Source organism: Rhinoderma darwinii, assembly GCF_050947455.1.
Source record: "Rhinoderma darwinii isolate aRhiDar2 chromosome 5 unlocalized genomic scaffold, aRhiDar2.hap1 SUPER_5_unloc_24, whole genome shotgun sequence".
NCBI classification, from domain to species: domain Eukaryota; kingdom Metazoa; phylum Chordata; class Amphibia; order Anura; family Rhinodermatidae; genus Rhinoderma; species Rhinoderma darwinii.
The window spans coordinates 632,823-646,740 of NW_027461781.1; the positions used below are offsets into that span (position 1 = coordinate 632,823).

The 13,918-nt window shown below is 51.0% G+C and overlaps 6 non-coding genes across 6 annotated transcripts; all 6 read right to left on the reverse strand.

Moving 5' to 3' along the window:
* Positions 1-1,298: 1,298 nt before the first annotated feature.
* LOC142687962 (U2 spliceosomal RNA) lies at positions 1,299-1,489 on the reverse strand. Its single transcript, XR_012857138.1, has one exon. It is a non-coding gene; the product is annotated as a U2 spliceosomal RNA (small nuclear RNA).
* Positions 1,490-2,785: 1,296 nt separating this feature from the next.
* On the reverse strand, positions 2,786-2,976 carry LOC142687963 (U2 spliceosomal RNA). Its single transcript, XR_012857139.1, has one exon. It is a non-coding gene; the product is annotated as a U2 spliceosomal RNA (small nuclear RNA).
* A 1,296-nt stretch (positions 2,977-4,272) lies between these two features.
* LOC142687965 (U2 spliceosomal RNA) lies at positions 4,273-4,463 on the reverse strand. Its single transcript, XR_012857140.1, has one exon. It is a non-coding gene; the product is annotated as a U2 spliceosomal RNA (small nuclear RNA).
* A 1,284-nt stretch (positions 4,464-5,747) lies between these two features.
* Positions 5,748-5,938, reverse strand: LOC142687967 (U2 spliceosomal RNA). Its single transcript, XR_012857142.1, has one exon. It is a non-coding gene; the product is annotated as a U2 spliceosomal RNA (small nuclear RNA).
* Positions 5,939-7,230: 1,292 nt separating this feature from the next.
* On the reverse strand, positions 7,231-7,421 carry LOC142687968 (U2 spliceosomal RNA). The gene has a single exon (XR_012857143.1). It is a non-coding gene; the product is annotated as a U2 spliceosomal RNA (small nuclear RNA).
* A 1,284-nt stretch (positions 7,422-8,705) lies between these two features.
* Positions 8,706-8,896, reverse strand: LOC142687969 (U2 spliceosomal RNA). The gene has a single exon (XR_012857144.1). It is a non-coding gene; the product is annotated as a U2 spliceosomal RNA (small nuclear RNA).
* Positions 8,897-13,918: the final 5,022 nt, after the last annotated feature.

Consider the following 13,918-nt stretch of genomic DNA (forward strand, 5'->3'; position numbering starts at 1 on the left):
GGCCGCGCGTTGCCCGAGCCTGCCCGATACTGCTGTTCAGCCCTTGCAGCGATTCAGCCTACTTCTAGGCAATTCCATGGGGCCCTGCAGGCTCACACACTCACAGCTACACGGGAGGTGAATAAAGGCCGGAGAGGAAGCCAGACAGGATTTGCTTCTTTTGCTTGCACCACAATGCAGTGCTGAAAGAGGAGGAATCTACATAAAAACGCCTTCCTGGCAACGCCCAAATGCCCTGCTGCCATGCAGATAAACACTGGCAGCGGCAGCAAGTGCATGCCCACAGCCACCCCTTGTTCCTTCACACCTTGTATCAGCTGTAATCCAGTCCAGTCCAGTGCTGCCTGCTGAGCAGCACTGACCAACACTGCCTGGGCCCAGGCTTTTATCTCTGAGGCCCCATTATGATGTCAGAAAGCTGGCTCTGGAATCCTGAGGGCTCCACTATGACACGTGCAAAGTTCCGTCTGAACTTTATATAAGACGGTGAGGCTCAGTCAGTCACTCAGTGTTGCCTGAGAGGGCAACACTGCAACAGCCGGCCGCCAGGCTGTCTTTTTTTTGCACAGCTAGTTGCCTCCAGGAGGCCACAAGAGGGAGACAAGGGACTGCAAAATGGAAAATAGGCATCCACCAACTTTACAGACAACTTCTCCTTGCTCCTACAACCTCCATCCTTGCACAGTTTGTTATTCTTCTAGGTAACATAGTAACAAATCCAAATTGCTGCTCTCTTTGTAGGCAAGCAAGGCTTTGTTGCAACTGCAATTCTTACTTCTTCTTGAAATGTAGGGACGACAGTACATTCCATCACATCCATCTAGTGTACACAGGTAGGTCCATTGTGGCGGGCAGGCGAGCGGGCGGGCTGCTTTATTGGCTGTTTGCTGTTCCCCTACTCCACTCCACTATTTGACTGTTGTGCTGCATCAATCAATCAATCAATCAATCAATCAATCAATCAATCAATCAATCAATCAATCAATCAATCAATCAATCAGTGGCTGGCTCAGGTGCAGCTCTTTAACTTACCTAAAAGGGAGGGCGGAGAGAAGACAAGGAAGGTGAATGAGGTGTTCCAATGTGAAATGCCGGAAACACAGAAACACAGACGACACACAACAAGAGGTGGCAATCTATTCATTAATTGCATTTAATCAATGAGCTCATTATCACTCATGCATTGTCCAACAGGTGTTGAAATAATGGGATTAAAAGGGGAGATCCCTTCAGAAAGACAGAAACAATAGCAAAGACAAAAAACACTTTTGGAATCTGCTTTTAGTCAACACATAAGGAAAGGGTGCACCGGTCCTGGAAATACTGCAATACCAGGTCAATGCGTGGAGTGGACAGAGCAAGCTCTATTTCCATCTCCCTGTTCTAAAAATCCATTTAATATATGGTCCCCAGATAGGGGACGTATCAGATATTAAACTGATAAGAACAGATACTACACTTGATCTTAGCCAAAAGGCCGAGAAGCGATAACCCGAACGGGCCGCGCGTTGCCCGAGCCTGCCCGATACTGCTGTTCAGCCCTTGCAGCGATTCAGCCTACTTCTAGGCAATTCCATGGGGCCCTGCAGGCTCACACACTCACAGCTACACGGGAGGTGAATAAAGGCCGGAGAGGAAGCCAGACAGGATTTGCTTCTTTTGCTTGCACCACAATGCAGTGCTGAAAGAGGAGGAATCTACATAAAAACGCCTTCCTGGCAACGCCCAAATGCCCTGCTGCCATGCAGATAAACACTGGCAGCGGCAGCAAGTGCATGCCCACAGCCACCCCTTGTTCCTTCACACCTTGTATCAGCTGTAATCCAGTCCAGTCCAGTGCTGCCTGCTGAGCAGCACTGACCAACACTGCCTGGGCCCAGGCTTTTATCTCTGAGGCCCCATTATGATGTCAGAAAGCTGGCTCTGGAATCCTGAGGGCTCCACTATGACACGTGCAAAGTTCCGTCTGAACTTTATATAAGACGGTGAGGCTCAGTCAGTCACTCAGTGTTGCCTGAGAGGGCAACACTGCAACAGCCGGCCGCCAGGCTGTCTTTTTTTTGCACAGCTAGTTGCCTCCAGGAGGCCACAAGAGGGAGACAAGGGACTGCAAAATGGAAAATAGGCATCCACCAACTTTACAGACAACTTCTCCTTGCTCCTACAACCTCCATCCTTGCACAGTTTGTTATTCTTCTAGGTAACATAGTAACAAATCCAAATTGCTGCTCTCTTTGTAGGCAAGCAAGGCTTTGTTGCAACTGCAATTCTTACTTCTTCTTGAAATGTAGGGACGACAGTACATTCCATCACATCCATCTAGTGTACACAGGTAGGTCCATTGTGGCGGGCAGGCGAGCGGGCGGGCTGCTTTATTGGCTGTTTGCTGTTCCCCTACTCCACTCCACTATTTGACTGTTGTGCTGCATCAATCAATCAATCAATCAATCAATCAATCAATCAATCAATCAATCAATCAATCAATCAGTGGCTGGCTCAGGTGCAGCTCTTTAACTTACCTAAAAGGGAGGGCGGAGAGAAGACAAGGAAGGTGAATGAGGTGTTCCAATGTGAAATGCCGGAAACACAGAAACACAGACGACACACAACAAGAGGTGGCAATCTATTCATTAATTGCATTTAATCAATGAGCTCATTATCACTCATGCATTGTCCAACAGGTGTTGAAATAATGGGATTAAAAGGGGAGATCCCTTCAGAAAGACAGAAACAATAGCAAAGACAAAAAACACTTTTGGAATCTGCTTTTAGTCAACACATAAGGAAAGGGTGCACCGGTCCTGGAAATACTGCAATACCAGGTCAATGCGTGGAGTGGACAGAGCAAGCTCTATTTCCATCTCCCTGTTCTAAAAATCCATTTAATATATGGTCCCCAGATAGGGGACGTATCAGATATTAAACTGATAAGAACAGATACTACACTTGATCTTAGCCAAAAGGCCGAGAAGCGATAACCCGAACGGGCCGCGCGTTGCCCGAGCTTGCCCGATACTGCTGTTCAGCCCTTGCAGCGATTCAGCCTACTTCTAGGCAATTCCATGGGGCCCTGCAGGCTCACACACTCACAGCTACACGGGAGGTGAATAAAGGCCGGAGAGGAAGCCAGACAGGATTTGCTTCTTTTGCTTGCACCACAATGCAGTGCTGAAAGAGGAGGAATCTACATAAAAACGCCTTCCTGGCAACGCCCAAATGCCCTGCTGCCATGCAGATAAACACTGGCAGCGGCAGCAAGTGCATGCCCACAGCCACCCCTTGTTCCTTCACACCTTGTATCAGCTGTAATCCAGTCCAGTCCAGTGCTGCCTGCTGAGCAGCACTGACCAACACTGCCTGGGCCCAGGCTTTTATCTCTGAGGCCCCATTATGATGTCAGAAAGCTGGCTCTGGAATCCTGAGGGCTCCACTATGACACGTGCAAAGTTCCGTCTGAACTTTATATAAGACGGTGAGGCTCAGTCAGTCACTCAGTGTTGCCTGAGAGGGCAACACTGCAACAGCCGGCCGCCAGGCTGTCTTTTTTTTGCACAGCTAGTTGCCTCCAGGAGGCCACAAGAGGGAGACAAGGGACTGCAAAATGGAAAATAGGCATCCACCAACTTTACAGACAACTTCTCCTTGCTCCTACAACCTCCATCCTTGCACAGTTTGTTATTCTTCTAGGTAACATAGTAACAAATCCAAATTGCTGCTCTCTTTGTAGGCAAGCAAGGCTTTGTTGCAACTGCAATTCTTACTTCTTCTTGAAATGTAGGGACGACAGTACATTCCATCACATCCATCTAGTGTACACAGGTAGGTCCATTGTGGCGGGCAGGCGAGCGGGCGGGCTGCTTTATTGGCTGTTTGCTGTTCCCCTACTCCACTCCACTATTTGACTGTTGTGCTGCATCAATCAATCAATCAATCAATCAATCAATCAATCAATCAATCAATCAATCAATCAATCAGTGGCTGGCTCAGGTGCAGCTCTTTAACTTACCTAAAAGGGAGGGCGGAGAGAAGACAAGGAAGGTGAATGAGGTGTTCCAATGTGAAATGCCGGAAACACAGAAACACAGACGACACACAACAAGAGGTGGCAATCTATGCATTAATTGCATTTAATCAATGAGCTCATTATCACTCATGCATTGTCCAACAGGTGTTGAAATAATGGGATTAAAAGGGGAGATCCCTTCAGAAAGACAGAAACAATAGCAAAGACAAAAAACACTTTTGGAATCTGCTTTTAGTCAACACATAAGGAAAGGGTGCACCGGTCCTGGAAATACTGCAATACCAGGTCAATGCGTGGAGTGGACAGAGCAAGCTCTATTTCCATCTCCCTGTTCTAAAAATCCATTTAATATATGGTCCCCAGATAGGGGACGTATCAGATATTAAACTGATAAGAACAGATACTACACTTGATCTTAGCCAAAAGGCCGAGAAGCGATAACCCGAACGGGCCGCGCGTTGCCCGAGCCTGCCCGATACTGCTGTTCAGCCCTTGCAGCGATTCAGCCTACTTCTAGGCAATTCCATGGGGCCCTGCAGGCTCACACACTCACAGCTACACGGGAGGTGAATAAAGGCCGGAGAGGAAGCCAGACAGGATTTGCTTCTTTTGCTTGCACCACAATGCAGTGCTGAAAGAGGAGGAATCTACATAAAAACGCCTTCCTGGCAACGCCCAAATGCCCTGCTGCCATGCAGATAAAAACTGGCAGCGGCAGCAAGTGCATGCCCACAGCCACCCCTTGTTCCTTCACACCTTGTATCAGCTGTAATCCAGTCCAGTCCAGTGCTGCCTGCTGAGCAGCACTGACCAACACTGCCTGGGCCCAGGCTTTTATCTCTGAGGCCCCATTATGATGTCAGAAAGCTGGCTCTGGAATCCTGAGGGCTCCACTATGACACGTGCAAAGTTCCGTCTGAACTTTATATAAGACGGTGAGGCTCAGTCAGTCACTCAGTGTTGCCTGAGAGGGCAACACTGCAACAGCCGGCCGCCAGGCTGTCTTTTTTTTGCACAGCTAGTTGCCTCCAGGAGGCCACAAGAGGGAGACAAGGGACTGCAAAATGGAAAATAGGCATCCACCAACTTTACAGACAACTTCTCCTTGCTCCTACAACCTCCATCCTTGCACAGTTTGTTATTCTTCTAGGTAACATAGTAACAAATCCAAATTGCTGCTCTCTTTGTAGGCAAGCAAGGCTTTGTTGCAACTGCAATTCTTACTTCTTCTTGAAATGTAGGGACGACAGTACATTCCATCACATCCATCTAGTGTACACAGGTAGGTCCATTGTGGCGGGCAGGCGAGCGGGCGGGCTGCTTTATTGGCTGTTTGCTGTTCCCCTACTCCACTCCACTATTTGACTGTTGTGCTGCATCAATCAATCAATCAATCAATCAATCAATCAATCAATCAATCAATCAGTGGCTGGCTCAGGTGCAGCTCTTTAACTTACCTAAAAGGGAGGGCGGAGAGAAGACAAGGAAGGTGAATGAGGTGTTCCAATGTGAAATGCCGGAAACACAGAAACACAGACGACACACAACAAGAGGTGGCAATCTATTCATTAATTGCATTTAATCAATGAGCTCATTATCACTCATGCATTGTCCAACAGGTGTTGAAATAATGGGATTAAAAGGGGAGATCCCTTCAGAAAGACAGAAACAATAGCAAAGACAAAAAACACTTTTGGAATCTGCTTTTAGTCAACACATAAGGAAAGGGTGCACCGGTCCTGGAAATACTGCAATACCAGGTCAATGCGTGGAGTGGACAGAGCAAGCTCTATTTCCATCTCCCTGTTCTAAAAATCCATTTAATATATGGTCCCCAGATAGGGGACGTATCAGATATTAAACTGATAAGAACAGATACTACACTTGATCTTAGCCAAAAGGCCGAGAAGCGATAACCCGAACGGGCCGCGCGTTGCCCGAGCCTGCCCGATACTGCTGTTCAGCCCTTGCAGCGATTCAGCCTACTTCTAGGCAATTCCATGGGGCCCTGCAGGCTCACACACTCACAGCTACACGGGAGGTGAATAAAGGCCGGAGAGGAAGCCAGACAGGATTTGCTTCTTTTGCTTGCACCACAATGCAGTGCTGAAAGAGGAGGAATCTACATAAAAACGCCTTCCTGGCAACGCCCAAATGCCCTGCTGCCATGCAGATAAACACTGGCAGCGGCAGCAAGTGCATGCCCACAGCCACCCCTTGTTCCTTCACACCTTGTATCAGCTGTAATCCAGTCCAGTCCAGTGCTGCCTGCTGAGCAGCACTGACCAACACTGCCTGGGCCCAGGCTTTTATCTCTGAGGCCCCATTATGATGTCAGAAAGCTGGCTCTGGAATCCTGAGGGCTCCACTATGACACGTGCAAAGTTCCGTCTGAACTTTATATAAGACGGTGAGGCTCAGTCAGTCACTCAGTGTTGCCTGAGAGGGCAACACTGCAACAGCCGGCCGCCAGGCTGTCTTTTTTTTGCACAGCTAGTTGCCTCCAGGAGGCCACAAGAGGGAGACAAGGGACTGCAAAATGGAAAATAGGCATCCACCAACTTTACAGACAACTTCTCCTTGCTCCTACAACCTCCATCCTTGCACAGTTTGTTATTCTTCTAGGTAACATAGTAACAAATCCAAATTGCTGCTCTCTTTGTAGGCAAGCAAGGCTTTGTTGCAACTGCAATTCTTACTTCTTCTTGAAATGTAGGGACGACAGTACATTCCATCACATCCATCTAGTGTACACAGGTAGGTCCATTGTGGCGGGCAGGCGAGCGGGCGGGCTGCTTTATTGGCTGTTTGCTGTTCCCCTACTCCACTCCACTATTTGACTGTTGTGCTGCATCAATCAATCAATCAATCAATCAATCAATCAATCAATCAATCAATCAATCAATCAGTGGCTGGCTCAGGTGCAGCTCTTTAACTTACCTAAAAGGGAGGGCGGAGAGAAGACAAGGAAGGTGAATGAGGTGTTCCAATGTGAAATGCCGGAAACACAGAAACACAGACGACACACAACAAGAGGTGGCAATCTATTCATTAATTGCATTTAATCAATGAGCTCATTATCACTCATGCATTGTCCAACAGGTGTTGAAATAATGGGATTAAAAGGGGAGATCCCTTCAGAAAGACAGAAACAATAGCAAAGACAAAAAACACTTTTGGAATCTGCTTTTAGTCAACACATAAGGAAAGGGTGCACCGGTCCTGGAAATACTGCAATACCAGGTCAATGCGTGGAGTGGACAGAGCAAGCTCTATTTCCATCTCCCTGTTCTAAAAATCCATTTAATATATGGTCCCCAGATAGGGGACGTATCAGATATTAAACTGATAAGAACAGATACTACACTTGATCTTAGCCAAAAGGCCGAGAAGCGATAACCCGAACGGGCCGCGCGTTGCCCGAGCCTGCCCGATACTGCTGTTCAGCCCTTGCAGCGATTCAGCCTACTTCTAGGCAATTCCATGGGGCCCTGCAGGCTCACACACTCACAGCTACACGGGAGGTGAATAAAGGCCGGAGAGGAAGCCAGACAGGATTTGCTTCTTTTGCTTGCACCACAATGCAGTGCTGAAAGAGGAGGAATCTACATAAAAACGCCTTCCTGGCAACGCCCAAATGCCCTGCTGCCATGCAGATAAACACTGGCAGCGGCAGCAAGTGCATGCCCACAGCTACCCCTTGTTCCTTCACACCTTGTATCAGCTGTAATCCAGTCCAGTCCAGTGCTGCCTGCTGAGCAGCACTGACCAACACTGCCTGGGCCCAGGCTTTTATCTCTGAGGCCCCATTATGATGTCAGAAAGCTGGCTCTGGAATCCTGAGGGCTCCACTATGACACGTGCAAAGTTCCGTCTGAACTTTATATAAGACGGTGAGGCTCAGTCAGTCACTCAGTGTTGCCTGAGAGGGCAACACTGCAACAGCCGGCCGCCAGGCTGTCTTTTTTTTGCACAGCTAGTTGCCTCCAGGAGGCCACAAGAGGGAGACAAGGGACTGCAAAATGGAAAATAGGCATCCACCAACTTTACAGACAACTTCTCCTTGCTCCTACAACCTCCATCCTTGCACAGTTTGTTATTCTTCTAGGTAACATAGTAACAAATCCAAATTGCTGCTCTCTTTGTAGGCAAGCAAGGCTTTGTTGCAACTGCAATTCTTACTTCTTCTTGAAATGTAGGGACGACAGTACATTCCATCACATCCATCTAGTGTACACAGGTAGGTCCATTGTGGCGGGCAGGCGAGCGGGCGGGCTGCTTTATTGGCTGTTTGCTGTTCCCCTACTCCACTCCACTATTTGACTGTTGTGCTGCATCAATCAATCAATCAATCAATCAATCAATCAATCAATCAATCAATCAGTGGCTGGCTCAGGTGCAGCTCTTTAACTTACCTAAAAGGGAGGGCGGAGAGAAGACAAGGAAGGTGAATGAGGTGTTCCAATGTGAAATGCCGGAAACACAGAAACACAGACGACACACAACAAGAGGTGGCAATCTATTCATTAATTGCATTTAATCAATGAGCTCATTATCACTCATGCATTGTCCAACAGGTGTTGAAATAATGGGATTAAAAGGGGAGATCCCTTCAGAAAGACAGAAACAATAGCAAAGACAAAAAACACTTTTGGAATCTGCTTTTAGTCAACACATAAGGAAAGGGTGCACCGGTCCTGGAAATACTGCAATACCAGGTCAATGCGTGGAGTGGACAGAGCAAGCTCTATTTCCATCTCCCTGTTCTAAAAATCCATTTAATATATGGTCCCCAGATAGGGGACGTATCAGATATTAAACTGATAAGAACAGATACTACACTTGATCTTAGCCAAAAGGCCGAGAAGCGATAACCCGAACGGGCCGCGCGTTGCCCGAGCCTGCCCGATACTGCTGTTCAGCCCTTGCAGCGATTCAGCCTACTTCTAGGCAATTCCATGGGGCCCTGCAGGCTCACACACTCACAGCTACACGGGAGGTGAATAAAGGCCGGAGAGGAAGCCAGACAGGATTTGCTTCTTTTGCTTGCACCACAATGCAGTGCTGAAAGAGGAGGAATCTACATAAAAACGCCTTCCTGGCAACGCCCAAATGCCCTGCTGCCATGCAGATAAACACTGGCAGCGGCAGCAAGTGCATGCCCACAGCCACCCCTTGTTCCTTCACACCTTGTATCAGCTGTAATCCAGTCCAGTCCAGTGCTGCCTGCTGAGCAGCACTGACCAACACTGCCTGGGCCCAGGCTTTTATCTCTGAGGCCCCATTATGATGTCAGAAAGCTGGCTCTGGAATCCTGAGGGCTCCACTATGACACGTGCAAAGTTCCGTCTGAACTTTATATAAGACGGTGAGGCTCAGTCAGTCACTCAGTGTTGCCTGAGAGGGCAACACTGCAACAGCCGGCCGCCAGGCTGTCTTTTTTTTGCACAGCTAGTTGCCTCCAGGAGGCCACAAGAGGGAGACAAGGGACTGCAAAATGGAAAATAGGCATCCACCAACTTTACAGACAACTTCTCCTTGCTCCTACAACCTCCATCCTTGCACAGTTTGTTATTCTTCTAGGTAACATAGTAACAAATCCAAATTGCTGCTCTCTTTGTAGGCAAGCAAGGCTTTGTTGCAACTGCAATTCTTACTTCTTCTTGAAATGTAGGGACGACAGAAGAGGCTGGACGCAGCTGCAGGCTTGAGGGAAGCCGACATGACCGTCCTGGTAGGGAAAGGGTTAATGTTAAGAGGTGAGGGAAAGGTGAAGGAGCTGAAGGAGGGACGGGGAGGAGCTAGGGGGGACGGGGGGGCCGTTACTGCGCTTCCCGCTGTTTCTCGGCATTGAGCCGGAAGCAGCGGGAGGAGTAATACACAAGAAGCAAAGCTCCCCGTTGCCCGGCTTTTTAGTATGGCAGAGGCCCTGATTTTAGAGCGGCTGCGTGCCGCTGCTGTGCACCACGGTCCCGGATGGCTGGAGGAGACCGTGGCTGCATTAACGCGGATCCCGGACGCCGTTTCGCCACGTCGGGCACGGCGTTCGGGGTCTGTTGTAAGGGACAGGCTCCCCTCCCCCGGCCCCCCTACGAGCATGGCTATGGCGGCGGGGGGGGAGTCGGCAACAACCGCTCCTGCGCTGGGCAGGCAGAGAGCGGTAGCAGGGGTGACGGCGATGCAGGCTGTGTCGACCCGTCCCTCTCGGCGGTCCCGACCTCCAGAGCGCCTGAGTCCGGAGGTAGTCCCGCGGACACGGCGTCGCAGAGGGAGCCCGATCCCGGACGCTGCAGGCCAGGCAGCTGGGAGGACCGCCCCTTCCCAGGCCCTGCGTCCTGGCAGGAATCCCAGGCCGCGACGGGGTCCGGCGGTAAGCAGGGAGTCGCAGGCCGGGCTCCCTGTCACCCCTCCCCCATCAGATGGAAGATGTCGAGAGCAAGGTACGGCCGCCCCGCATGGTGATGTTCCGGCCAGGGGGCAGGCTTCGTCAGGATCGTCTAGACGGACGACTAGATCTGCAGCGACGTCGAGGCAACAGGTCCGGTCGGAAGTCTGGGTCCCGGCGGTCGGGCGGCAGGTTGCCGGCCCATCGGTCAGCGCGTCCTCATCCCCTTTCCGAAGAGGTCGTTGGGAGGGACAGTCGTCGGCGAGAGAAGAACTGGAGGAAGGTGAACTGGACGTCTATCGTCGAGGTCAGGATGGTCCGGCTGACGGGAACACAGCGCCTGTGCAGCCCGGTGAGTGTATAACTCCATTATTGTCTTATCCAGCGATTTTTATGTCGGGTGTCGGCGGGGGGGCTGCTAGCATAGCATCGGGGGCCGGTAGTGGCGCGGGCGGACGCGACGGAGCGGGTTTGGCAGATTTAGTGGGTTGCTTACGGGAGCTGGTGGGGCGCCTGGATAGGGCCGCGGCGCCGGTAGTAACGGAAGTGTCCCCTGCGGTAGTTTGGGAAGGCCCCAGGGAAGTGGGATCGTTGCAGGCGCGTCCTGTGGTGGCGGTTAGAGAGGCGGTCGCGGTGTCGGTGCAGACTGAGGCACAGAAGGACGGCGATCGAGTGCGCATGGACGATCGTGCTCGGGGGGAGGTGTATGTTTGTTTTGAGGGTCCGTTGGGGGCGCATTTAAAGCAGGAGGTGCGTGATCGGATCTGGAAAGATGAATATGTTGAAATTTTTTCTCTCTTGCCGCTGGCTAAATTCAATTTGGATAAGAGCAAGCGGGATGAGAGTAAAAAGGACGAGGAGGAACGGCGGCGGTATAGGCTTATCCCGCAGACGTTCGTTAATTGGTCGCAGGCGTTCGCCATATTGGCTAGTGTGATAGGGGAAAAGGCGCCGGAAAATTGTTCGGCGTTATTTTGTTATTTTGATGCTATTGGGGAGGCTCATAGGGCGTATGGGGGTCAGGCGTGGCTGCGATATGATGAGCAATTCCGTCAGCGGAAGGCGGTTCGGCCGGCGATTCGGTGGGACCAGAAGGATATTGCTCTCTGGTTACGGGTTACGGCTCCGGTTAGGCAGCCCTTTCCCGGGAGCGGTGGCCAGGGAGGCCAGACTAGTCAGAGTGGACCAAGCGGCGGGGGAAAGGCGGGGTTTTGCTGGCAATTCAATGAAGGCCAGTGCAAGTTCGGGGCCACGTGCAAGTTCAAGCACGTGTGCTCCGAGTGTAATGGGGCATCACACGGGGCGGCAAAATGTCTGCGGAAAAAGAGGTCCGGGAACCAGCACGGGGCTGGTCAAGGGGGTGTCGCCGGTGAGGGTGGAAAGGATGGCCCCTTATCTAAATGAGTATCCGGATAGGGCGGCAGCTAAGTTGCTTTATGAAGGGTTTAGTGTTGGTTTTGTTATTCCTCCGCCTCCTTATGAGGTTCCGGTTACGCGGAGAAATTTAAAATCGGCTTACTTGCATGCGGAAGTCGTGTCGGAAAAGTTGTTAAAAGAAGTTTCGTTGGGGCGCATGTCGGGGCCATTTGTGGAGTCGCCGGTGAAAGATTTAGTTGTGTCCCCTTTGGGTATTGTCCCTAAACGCGAGCCCGGAAAGTTTCGTTTGATTCAACATTTATCGTATCCCAAAGGTTCGTCGGTAAATGACGGGATTGATCACGAGTTGTGTTCCGTAGTTTATACCTCATTCGATAAGGCGGTGGGGTTAGTGCGGGCTGCGGGTCCGGGGGCGCTGCTAGCAAAAACCGACATCGAGGCGGCGTTCAGGTTGTTGCCGGTGCATCCAGAAAGCCAACGGCTGTTGGGTTGTTTTTGGAATGGGGCCTTTTACGTGGATCGGTGCCTTCCGATGGGGTGTTCTCTTTCTTGTGCATACTTCGAGGCGTTTAGTAGCTTCGTGGAGTGGGTAACGAGGGGAGTATCCGGGGTCGATTCGTTGATCCATTACTTAGATGATTTTTTGTGCGTTGGCCCGGGGGGTTCGCCGGTTTGCGGTAACTTGCTTCATGCCCTGCAGAAGGTGGCGAGGGATTTTGGGATCACTTTGGCGCCGGAAAAAAAGGAGGGCCCGGTAGCGACGATTTGTTTCTTGGGAATCGAAATTGACTCGGTGGCAATGGAGTGTCGGCTCCCGGCGGATAAGTTGGGTGCTTTGAGGCTGGAGGTGCGACGGGCTTGTAGAAGGAAGAAAATGTCGCTGAGGGAGCTTCAGTCGCTGCTGGGGAAGTTGAATTTCGCCTGCCGGATTATGCCGATGGGGAGGGTGTTTGGTAGAAGGTTGGCGGCGGCAACGGCGGGAGTGCGGGCGCCGCATCATTTTGTGAGGCTCAAGGAGGAGCACCGAGCTGATCTTCAGGTTTGGGATGACTTCTTGGGCCAGTACAATGGTCGCTCGCTATGGATGGCCCCAGCGCAGGATACGAGTGATCTGAATATTTTCACGGATGCGGCTGGGGCGGGTGGCTTTGGAGCTTACGGGGGAGGTCCGTGGTGCGCAGGTCAATGGCCGGCTAGCTGGGTGTCCAGTGGATTGACGCGGAATCTGGCCCTGCTCGAGCTGTTTCCCATCGTGGTGGCGGCTACCATTTGGGGGGACAGGCTCAGGGATAAGAAGGTCCGTTTTTACTGCGACAACATGGGGGTGGTGCTTGCCATTAATAACATCACGGCGTCCTCTCCTCCGGTAGTTCAATTGTTGCGACATTTAGTGTTGGTGTGTTTGTCGCTGAACGCGTGGGTGGTGGCGGTGCATGTCCCGGGTGTACGGAATTGTGTTGCTGATGCTCTTTCTCGCTCGCAGTGGGACCGGTTTCGGCAATTGGCCCCGGGAGCGGAACGTCTCGGTTTGGCGTGTCCGGATCATCTATGGGATCTGGTATCGGTCCCGTAGAGCAGCTGTTACAAAGGTCTTTGGCGCGCACGACGTGGAGGGCTTATGCTGCTTGTTGGAGGCAGTGGGAGGAGTGGGTAAGAGAGTTGGGTGATGTTAATACGGATAGAGACAGGTTGGTGGCACTTTTGTATTGGTTAGGGGATGCCTGGGAGGGGGGGTTTTCAGTAGCGAAGGTGAACCGGTTTATATCCGCGGTGGCGTTTGGGCTTAAGTTGCGGGGCTTGCGGGATGTATCGAAGGAATTTCTGGTATCGCAGGCTTTGAAGGGGTTGCGCAGAGGTAGGGTGGAGGCGGATAGTAGAAGGCCGGTGTCGTTTGCTTTGCTGGGCTTGTTGGGCGGTTCATTGGCATCGGTATGTCGTTCTTCAGATGAAATGGATTTGTTTCGGTTGGCTTTCTCGTTGGCGTTCTTCGGAGCATTTAGAATAGGTGAGTTGGTGTCGCCAAGTACTAAACAGGCAGGGGGGCTGAGATCTGGGGAGGTGAGCCTTTTTGCAGATCGGTTGGAGGTATGGTTGCGTAGATCAAAAACTGACCAATTAGGGAAGGGAAAACT